The sequence below is a fragment of the Ceratotherium simum genome, chromosome 17 (assembly GCF_057802395.1).
Source record: "Ceratotherium simum simum isolate JZ-2026a chromosome 17, ASM5780239v1, whole genome shotgun sequence".
NCBI lineage: Eukaryota > Metazoa > Chordata > Mammalia > Perissodactyla > Rhinocerotidae > Ceratotherium > Ceratotherium simum.
The window spans coordinates 46,191,748-46,203,089 of NC_141916.1; the positions used below are offsets into that span (position 1 = coordinate 46,191,748).

At 35.5% G+C, this 11,342-nt stretch overlaps 1 protein-coding gene across 1 annotated transcript in view; it reads right to left on the reverse strand.

Moving 5' to 3' along the window:
• ATF7IP (activating transcription factor 7 interacting protein) overlaps window positions 1–7,481 on the reverse strand; it is a 122,670-nt gene extending 115,189 nt beyond the window's left edge. The window contains exon 1 of the mRNA XM_014791339.2: window positions 7,331–7,481. The gene's annotated coding sequence lies outside the window, so the exon portion shown is untranslated. The remainder of the gene's footprint in view (window positions 1–7,330) is intronic.
• Between the last annotated feature and the right edge of the window lie 3,861 nt (window positions 7,482–11,342).

An 11,342-nucleotide genomic window follows, 5' to 3' on the forward strand; every position in this document is an offset into this window, starting at 1 on the left:
TAACACATGGAAACCGTATGTTAAGCCAAAGCCACCTATAAACCCTAACTAGTCTTCCTCTGTACTGTTATATGAGAGAAATAAACATTTATCATCCTTAAACAGTAACAGTCTCTCAGAACAGCTTAACCTAAACTCTAATCCAACTAGCTCCTGATATTTACCACCTAAAAGGAAATAAGAAAAGTTCAAAGGTGGTCTCTTTTCTCTTCCGCGCTCTACCCCATTTCTTCCTTTTCTAAGACATTGAATCCAATAAGGGTAACAAGGCAGATACACTCCTAAGCTCCAAAGCCTTAGCTGAGAATTAGCTGAAGCACTTAAGGCATTCATTACTGTTTCACCAAACTCCTTCTCCTGGCCCTCAAAATAGCCCATTCTCTTCCCACCTTCTTAGGTTTACCTTTCTGCAAAATAGAAGGCATTATCTTTGAGAATTACTGACTCAAGGAGAGATCCTTTTACAGCTCTGTCAGTTCTGAGAATCACTACTCTAACGTACAATTCAAATTTCTTATTAGAATGTGAAAGTGCCATAGAATGCTGGACACATAATTCCTAACTACCCATCAAAACAACAGTGCCCCAAAGAAGCACCGGTCTATATAAACAACAAAGAAAGGGAGAAAGGTTTACATAGTAAGACATTATGACACTACTACCCTACACCACCATCACACAAAGGGGCCCTCTCCCCCAAACTAAAGGGTATATAGACAGTTATACCCAGTTATTAGATACAAAATAACACAACACATTTTTTATAATATTATGAGCAATAAAAAATTGCAGACATGAGTAAGTGAATACTTTTGATGGTAAGTTAATAGGTCTTCTTCATTTCCCAGACTTTCATGTTTATGTAGGTCCACTATAAAGACTCAGGAAGGCACCATCAATTGTACCCTTAGGCCTGCCACATTTTTTGGAAGGTGGCCAAGGAGATGACTGAGTCATTCTCTTAAAGACTCAAAAATCCAAATGATCAAAATTCAAAACTGAAAACATTCACATTATATGTATAAGCACTAGTGCCCTGGACTTCTCATTTTGCAGGACTTAAAAAACTGAAAAAGCTGCCAGCACTCATACTGCCTGTCTCCGATACAAAATGGTGTCCACTGTGCAACTTGAAGCATATATAAACAAAGTTTAATTTTGTGGAATTCACTTTTCTATTTTGAACAAACTAAAATGCCAGGAGAGACCACTGATTTACTCTGTAGATTGTAGGAAAATCTGAGAAAGAACACTGTGAAGTAATTTTTAAAGTCTTGGGCTCTCTAAAGAACATAACAAGGTCAAATGATCAAGAATTTTAAAAGAGAAGCTCCACTAATGGATAGGTAATTTCTAGGTACTCTAGGGAACCGACAAGGACTTTGGCTCCCCAGAGCAACGTGATGATATTTTTGTAATCTACTGTTTAAATAATGTTAAAACATCAACTCATTTTTATCTCTAATATGCTGCACAACTGTTAGGAACTCAAAGGCAGGAACTTTATCCTCAAACTTCTTTCTACATGTGACTCCCTTGAAAAACTAGATATGCCACTGTATGAATTCTCCATATACCTCAAAACTTTAAAAAAAAATGGAAATCTTCCTAAATTAAATCATACACTTCTTTGCCTTTTTTTTTTTTTTTTGTGAGGAAGATTAGCCCTGAGCTAACATCCGTTGCCAATCCTTCTCTTGTTGCTGAGGAAGATTGGCCCTGGGCTAACATCCATGTCCATCTTCGTCTACTTTATATGTGGGATGCCTGTCACAGCATGGCTTGATAAGCGGTACATAGGTCCGTGCCTGGATCCAAACTCGTGAAACCCCGGGCCGGCGAAGCAGAGCGTGCACACTTAACCACTACGCCACTGGGCCAGCCAGACTTCTTTACCTTCTAACAAGTGAAACATAACTAAATATTCTCTATGATTCAGAATTATTAATTAGATTGTCAATTACCATAATAAGCATGCTATAAATACTGATTCAGCTCTAGGAACACTGATTCCCAAAGCAAATAACCTCAAAACTAAGTTTTTTAATTCTTGTTTCTAACACTTGAAATCTTTTTTTTTTTTTTTTTTGTGAGGAAGGTCAGCCCTGAGCTAACATCCATGCCAATCCTCCTGTTTTTGCCGAGGAAGACTGGCCCTGAGCTAACATCTGTGCTGATCTTCCTCCACTTTATATGGGACGCCACCATAGTATGGCCTGACAAGCGGTACGTTGGGCACGCCGGGATCCGAACCCAGGCCACCAGCAGTGGAGCGCGAGCACTTAACCGCTACGACACAGAGCAGACCCTAACGCTTGAAATCTGACCCCTCTTCACTATTCAAGATGCTAGCCATCATTTCTTGCCCCTAACCATACGCATTTCTCTAGTAGCACTTCTCCTGTCCCTACTTTGCTACTTTCTCATCTGTTATAGTCTGAAAAACCAAGTATCATAATTTGTTAGAACTAGGAAAAGTTCTCAGGTAAGGGAAAAAGGTCACATAAAAAAGTAAAATAAGCCAACTTCTGTAAGCAGATTTGCTTGAAAAAGTCCCGAAGACAAGAAATTTTCATTAAAAAAAAAAAAAGAAAATGCTTAAGAAAACTCAGTACCTTAACATTTGATTTCTACCCATTTCCTAGATTTATTTTCATAAAGCCAATAATATTTTACCATTTGATTTCTATCTTTGCTTCCTTGATTTATCCTTTTCATGCCTTCACCAATTTTCAAGTTTAACTAGTTCAATAAAAACATTTTGGCAATGACATAAATTTCTTTCCTGTACCCATTATGAAATTGACAAAAAAGTAGAATTAGAACTGAAATACAACACTATTAATCAAGATAATGCTTTTCACAGCAATCAGCACAAAGAACAGATTTAATGAAAAATGAATGTATACTAATAATTAGGGAAACATCCTTATGAGAGAATATAATAATTTAATGTCACCAAAGAGACTAAAAACAAAAAATTTTTACCTTTATTATGGTATTAGGCTTCATCCTGGCCAGAATATGAATTATATAACTTTTCAAACTTCCTCCATTAAAAAAAAAGTCTACGTTAAACAAGGAAGAAAAATTTTGGTTTCAAATATTGTAGAACACTTGATTTTGGCAACCTATTTTTCCCAGTTCTAACTTCATACTTACACTATTTTCATGTCACCATGTCCTAAAGCAGATTAAATATAGAAATGTAGTCCTATATCCTCTACCAACTCATCCTTATTAACTTTATGTTAGCACTAGGAAACCAGTAAAATAACATCTTAATGAAAAGTAACAGCAATCACAAATTTTCCCCGAGTTCCTAAAAACAGTACATTTTTGTAGGATCTAAAGGAAGTGTATCATAGTCATTAATAAAGAAAAACAAATAGTATAAAGATAGAAACTCACCCCAATTTAGGTTTGATACGGCTCTACACAAAACTTCAAATAGTTGGCTTTTTAAAAATTTAACCAAATGAATCTAAAGTTCATCTGCAAAAGCAGGGAAGACCAACTAAGAAAAATGTGAAAAGGAATTATGAGTATCACCCCTCCATACGTGTACACAGTCTACAGCACTATAGCAAATAAAACTATGCAGTACTGCTACATGAATAAGGCCTAGGTACAGTGGTTGTTAACCTGTTTTTAGATTTTCTATTACATATTCCTGTGAGAAGATGATGAAAACTATAACTCTTCCCCCAGAAAAATGCATATATGCACACTCACATCAAATTGTGTACATTAAGGAATCCATGGAACTCTTAGGGCCTATCTATAGAACCTACAGAGGCCAATGGACCTCAGGTTAAATATCCCTAGTAAATGAAGCAGATTTGATAGCTTAAACCTGGTACACAAGTTATGATCAAAAGAAGCAATTCAAAGCAATAAGAAAAGAGATGGATCACCAACAAAAAATTTTGAAAAAACTAGATATTTGGAAAAAATGAAAACTAGCAACCCATCTTCACACAATATGTCAAAATAAACTCCATGTAGATTAAAGCATACTTCTTTTTAACATCATTAAAACATCTAGAAAAAATAAATGAAATAAATGAACGATTAGTTCATCTCACAACAGGTAATATTTTTTAGGCAGAGAAGTCCTAGAAGAAATCACAAACGAAAAAAGCAGTGCATTTGACTACATAAAAATTTAAAACTTCTGATTATAAAAAACTGTAAGAAATTAAAAAATAAACTAAAAAAATTTACTGCAAAAAATATGAAATGTAAAGTGCTAATGCAAAATACTTGTTACAAAAAAACAAAAACATTAACATCCACCATAGAAAAATATGCAAATAAACCTCAAACAGCTAATTCACAAAAAATGAGAAAACTGCATATATACTAAACATAAAAAGTTCAACTTCACTAGTTATCAAAAAGAAAAGTTAATGAGCTACTATTTTTCAACTACCAAATTGATGGTGTAAAACTAAGTTTTTTTCAATTTTGTAAATTACTTTAAAAATCCTTTGAAACAGTAATTTCAAAGAAATATTATGAGATGCAGATCACGACTCATGTACAAGGATGTTCATGGTAGCGTTATTTATAACAAACAGGCAACCAACAAAATAGTCAACAAGAAAAGAAACGTTTAATAAGAAGTCACAGTACATTCTCATTAGAGATAATATTATGTAGACATTTAAAAACACATTGGAAGAATATTTGATAATTGTGGATAGTTTCACAAAATATTATGTAACCATTAAAAAACATTTTAAAAGAATAATGAAGTGGGAAAACATCCACAATAAACTACTAAGTGAAAAGAACAGGAATGAAATTATGATCCAAATGAAAAACTAACTGATAAATTGATCAATAAATACTGATCATTAATCACTGTTTATTTATCAATAAATATTGATTGTTGATCAATCACTGAAAAGTCACAAAAATCACCAAATGTTATTTCTAAATGTTGCTAATTTTCAACATTTTCCAAATGTGCTATAATAAATAAGTTAAAAAAACTTAAATATATTTATCACGTATTCAAATCATAATTTAAAGAAAAAAAGACAATTTTAATGATTTATGTTTTAATCATTCCAACCTTTTTCTTCTAAACTTAATTTTATGATGTCTAAAATTCACAAAACTAAAAAGAATTTAAATGACCCCAGTAACTTAGTATTCATTCCTGGAGTAACCTAGTCTTAATATTTCTATATGCTGCATATGTGTCAAAATCTTGTGCCATCATAACTAACAAACTAAAATTTCAAAACATGCTTGTCATTGACAGAATACCAATGAACAAATAGTGGATGTTCAGACAATTCATTAATTGTAGTTTTAAGTTTACAGAACTATATTTGCCTTTCTAAAAAACATGACAGCAAAATTGTCCTACCAATAAATATTTACATTGTACATTAGTCTCCAGTGTTTTCAAATACCTCTTACGATCTTCAACATTAAACTAAAAGGCAATCATTTGTATATTCAAATGAAAATATAAACTTAAATATAGAAACCAAAATATTTCACTTTTCTGGAAATGCAAAGTGTACCATGCCCTAAGATCAAAGTTCTTAACCTAAATATGTATGTGTATATACACACACACACACAGAAAATACAACATATTTTCGACTCTATAACACCTGAAATAATGTCTTAGGGGGTAGGGGAGGGGTGTGCTGGGTAATCACCCCAGAAGCATAAAAGGGAAGAGATTACACAACTAAATATATTTCTGGGTAGAAGACTTCAGAGGTCCAGGAATTATATCAATGACAAATTTTCTGTTGAGAAAAACCAAAGAATTTTTCCTATCATTCCATTCTATCTCATAGGTGATGTCATTTTAAAAAAATCCACCAACCAAAGGAATTCCTTTCAATTACATCTACCTAATACTTACAGAGTACTTGCTTTAGGCAATAAAAACGTCCCTAAACCAACCAAGATTAAAAAGAGCTGCTTCTTCATTTGACAGGTGACTGATTTAAACTGAGTTATGAAACCAATCGTTGTATATACAAACCACAGATGAAGTCTACGAAGACCACTTAGAACTTTTTAGCCCAGTAAGAAATAATTTGCACAATGGGAAAATTATATTAAATCGTATAAAACTTCTCCCAGGGGTGTTATATAAGATTTAAATATAGTGACACTGTCATTTTAAACTAAAATAATCAGTAGCATACTTATAACTACCTTCTTCAAGAAACTAAAACCAGGAACACACAATTAAAAAAAACAAACACAAAAACTGTATCTTATTGACATATATATGGGGCAGTTTTTTTAAAAAATCAACTTATTTTTTATTGATAGTTAACTCGATTTCCTCAAAAACCCCTCAGTGAGTTGGGAGTTCTCTGTAGAATTCTTTATCAGAAAAACTTGCCAGGTGAGTGTTATATTTTACATATCATAGCAAACAAATGCCAAGAAAATGACTTAATTTAAAAAGTCACAGTAACAAAAATTATCTAACTGAAGCAGTAATGAACAAGTGATCAAAGACTGAAAAAACGTAAAACAAATGCAAGTACGATCAGAGGCACACAAACTGATTAAATTTAAAACTTCACTGACTTGGGAGCAAGTATTTTAAAACATAAATACCCAAGGAGATAGAAATTTCTTTTTAAAACAACATCATACAGATTCTGCGAATGTCCCTTCCTTTCCATATTTCCAAAACTCAAATTGCTTCTATTTTGTAAACATTCCACACATCCATAAAAGCAGAACCGGTAAAAATAGGGTTAAAAATGTATTTGCAAAAATGCAGTTCAAATAAATGCACTTCCCGTGAGAACACCACTAGGTGCTGATCTTCATCTCCCTAAACATAAATCTGAATCCAGCAATACCCTAAAAGTGAAATTATAATCGAGAACCACAAGTGACATTTTTACAGAAAATGAAGTCACAGCTTCTCAGAGAACCGGAGAAATATCAGAAAAGAGTTTCAGTTCGGTACAGGAGTACAACATAAGAACAACGTTTTCCTTGAAAAATGTGGGAATGTGAGGGTAACAAAATGAAACCCCTCAAGAAGGAGGAAAATTAAATCTAGAACCCAAATGGCGTCCAACAAGAACATTAGATCTTGAAAATGAATATTGCGCTTGCGCAGCCACCGCCCCGCCAGCTGCACAACTGCAGCTAAAGCCCGACCCCGCAAGATCACGTGCTCCCATGCAGCGCCCGCCCGCAGCTCCGCAACCGCGCAGGCGCAAATACAACTCCCGCAGCCGCCATAATGCGGTCTTGACTCTTCAGAAATACAATAGTAATTTAAGAAAATGTGCTTATTGCAGCCCCTGGGATTCACATATACCTTTTGGGGCGGGAGAGGAGGGAGGGGGAACCAAGTTCCTTCCTACAGAGCTGTTCCACGCAGCCGTCCCCAACGCTTCCGCGTCAGTCTCGCGCGCTTCAGTCACCCCACCGCCGCTGCCGCCGCCGCCGCCTCCGCAGATTCAAAAACAAACCCGCTTCTGCCTTGCACGCGCCGGGGCCGTTATGCAAATTAATGTAGGCGGGGCTCAGTGGTCGTAACATTGGCCACGCCCGCTGTGCTGTCAGCCAATAGGCTCACGGAATGGCCGTTCTCCATGCAAATCTCCTGGTTTTTTATTTGAATGAGGTAAATTGGCCCCGCCTCCTGCCGTGGAAAAGAGAAGGAAGTCTGAGGTGGTGGCGCTGCGCCTTTCAGTTGCAGTGTGAGGTGTGTTGATGGGTGGAACTTCGCTCAACCAGTGAGTAGCACTTTGTGAGCGCCCTCTATGAGTCTTAGGAAAGAAGGAAGGAAATAGGCAGGTGAGAGTTCAAGAGCTGAGGCGGGAGTAGGTTGATTTATTTATAGTTTATAAAAAATGTACAAAGTATACTTTAAATTGTATAAGTAAGGAGGAAATGGCGAAAACATCTTTTTTTGCAGTTCTGTGCCAGAGCAAGCACTTCCAGTCATACCCTTCCACCGGAACTTGTATCCCTGTTATTCAATTTTATATTGGGAGCCAACCCTTAATGAGGCCACGGGATATAGTGGAGAAGGTGCCACTCCGTTTGTTGGGAGATCTGGCCTCACATCCAAGTGCTCCTGCTTGCTTGCCTGTTCCTTGGAATAAGTGTGTTACTCAGTTTTCTCATCTCTAAAATGGTGTTAATGCCTGTAGTTCAAATTGGTTTAGAGGGCTAAATGATAGGATAAATGTAAATGTGTTTTGCAAAGCAAGAAAAGCCTGACAAATAGGTCCTAGGTTTGGTTATTGTTGTTGTTACATGTAATTCCTCTCTTGAATTAATCTATTCATTCAGTATTATTTAGCAACTCACTGTGTCCCAGACTTATATTAGGGGCCTGTCCTCAAGAAATCTGTACTACAGTGGAGGAGACAGAAAACTAAACGGGAAATTTTTGTAAGTAATGAGAAATTAGTACAGGGTGGTTAATATTTATTTTTATAATTTGAGCCTTTCAACTTGGTTGAAATGCTGGGTGGCTTTCAGGAGGATCACCTAATCCAGACCTGGAGAATCAATAATGCCCTCTTAGAAGAAGTGATCTCTAATATGATAACTGATTTAATAGTTTTCTTGCCTAAAAGCTGGACTTTATTGTGAGAGCAATGAAGACTCACTTAAAAGATTTTAAGTCAAGAAATAACACAATTAGATTTGCATTGCTTAATTGCTAAGCTTTGGAAAGTACTTAGCACAGAACATAGTATATAGGTGCTCAATAATAACAGATTAAAAAATTTTAGTACATAGGTGCTCAATTATAAAATAGATGCTCAGTAAATTATCAATATTAATATCAATATTAAAAGTTTTACCCTCTAATAACAAGAGAAATGAGATTGGAATAATAGGGTCCACTGGTTTCTCTTTGTATGTCTTCTATAAGCAAATAAAAAGGAATCATTTTTATAATAGTTCACTCTCAATTGTCTAGGCTAATGGCAAAGGGAAAAATAATTCAGCATTAACTCACCAACTGATCAGTTTTCTTAGATGTGTTTATGTTCTAGACTTTCCTCCCTAAGACTCCAACTAGACAGTTTCATTGTATCTGAATCTCCCCGAATATCCTCAACCACACGTTTACAGCCTCTTCAGCCATTCTACCTACTAGTTGATCTACCCAATCATTCATTATTTCATTCAACAAGTACAGTATTTATTATGTACTCACACACTATTCTAGGCACTGGAAATGCCCAAAGGAAATGACACTTCTCCTAATAGGGAAAGAGTCATATATACAGATAAAATTATGAGATCATTACTATCATGGAAGTATATACTAAGTATAAAAGAAATAGAAAAAAAGAGGACCTAAATCTTCCTCATAGAATATGGGAAAAATTTTCAAGAAGCGATGATACTTGACCTGACTCATAGTGTAGATGTTAAAGGGGCTGTCAAAATAGGTACAAAATAAAGAGAATTCAAGTTAGATAAAACAAAAATGCAAAGACAGTGAAAAATGAAAAAGATGTGGCTTCAACTTCTAGGTAGGATGATATTCAAAATATTTACCAATCCCTGTGGCACCAAGCACTGACCAATTAGAATGGGAGCAGGCTTGAAGATTCCTTACTTTGTCAGATGTTAATCCTTTAGTTGTAGAACTGTGGAGAGGTCCAGGGGTTCTTCAGCTAGGGACTGAGGCAGACTGGGTCGTAGGAGAAGTATTCAGGAGTGGGGCAGCTACTTACTAATCAATACTGAAGGATTTCTATATTTTATCCACCATTATGGCCTTATTTTACATACAGACTGAACATTCTTCTAGAAAAAAATACTAGAGCAAAGCAAGATCACAGAACTTCTCACAGAAGAAAAAAAATCCAAAAAGCAAAAAAAAACTAAAATAATAAACATAAATGAATGAATTTCAGTTGTGCAATTGAGCAGCAATTGAACAAGGAAAGTGGAACTTTTGAAAAACAGCATAAACGTGAAAAAGGAACCGCTGAAGAGGAAAACTGAAGTTTCTATGTACTGTAAGAGACAGCCTAATGTAGTGCTTATAAAAATGGGCTATGAAGGCTTACTATCTAAGTTGGAATCTTATCTCTACTTCTTACTTGCTGCGTGTTCTAATCTTCTGTATGCAAATGTTCCTGAAATATAAAATGGAGATGATAAAAATAGCCCCTTTCTGGTGAGGTTTTTATGAAGATTAAATGCTGGTAAAACACTTCAGGCAATACTGGGTATATACAGGCATAGCTCATTTTATTTTACTTTGCTTTATTGCAATTTGCAGATATTGCATTTTTTACAAGACCCTCCACTGGCAAAAATATTATGACTTGCAGAAAGTTCAGATGATGGTTAGCATTTCTCAGCAACATTTTTAAATTAAGGTATTGTACATTTTTTTAGACATAATGCTATTGCACACTTAATAGACTACAGCATATTGCAAAAATAACTTCTGTATGCACTGGGAAACCAAAAATTTTATGTAACTCACTTTATTGCAATATTTGCTTTATCACAGTGATCTGCAATGGAACCCACAATACCTCTGAGGTATGCCTGTAGTAATATCTCACTAAGTGTTAGCCAATAGTAATCATAGTAGTAATAGTAGTAGTACTTGTCAGAGTAGCAATTGTACAGACATAGCTCAGCTTGAGCAGTTTCTATCTGCATGTTCTACACTGTCATTAAGAAAGAATATGAATTAACTACAACCTGATAATTTTTATTATTGTCCTCCAATTTGCAGAGAAGTTTGCCATGGTGTTAAGTAGATAAACCTGTTAAAACTCAAGAAACAACTGTCAAAAATAGGAGGTGTGGTAAACAGAACTCTAAGATAATTTCCACCCCTTTGTGTTCACACCCTGTATAATCCTCTCCCCTAGAGTGTGGGCAGAACCCATGACTTGCTTCTAGCCCATAGAATATTGTAAAGGTGAATGAATTTTGAAGATGTAACTAAAGTCCAAAATAAATTGATTTCGAGTTAACCAAAAGAGGGAATATTTTGGGTGGGACTGATTTGATCTGAAACAAGCCCTTTAAAAAGGAACTGGGCCTTCCCTAAGGATAGAGATTCTCCTTGCTAGCTTGATGAAGTAAGCAGCTATGTTGAAGAAGCCCATGTGGAAAGTTACTACAAGTGGCCTGTGGAATCCGTGAGTAGATTCTAGGACCTGAGGGTGGGCTTCAGCCAGTACCCAGCAAAAAAGCCAGGACCCTCAATAATTCTACCAATAAACCAACTGAACTTGGAAGCAGATTTTTTACCAATCAAGCTCTCAGATGAAAATGCAGTTCAAGTAAGAACTTGATTGTAGCCCTGTGAGACTCTGAGCAGAGAATCC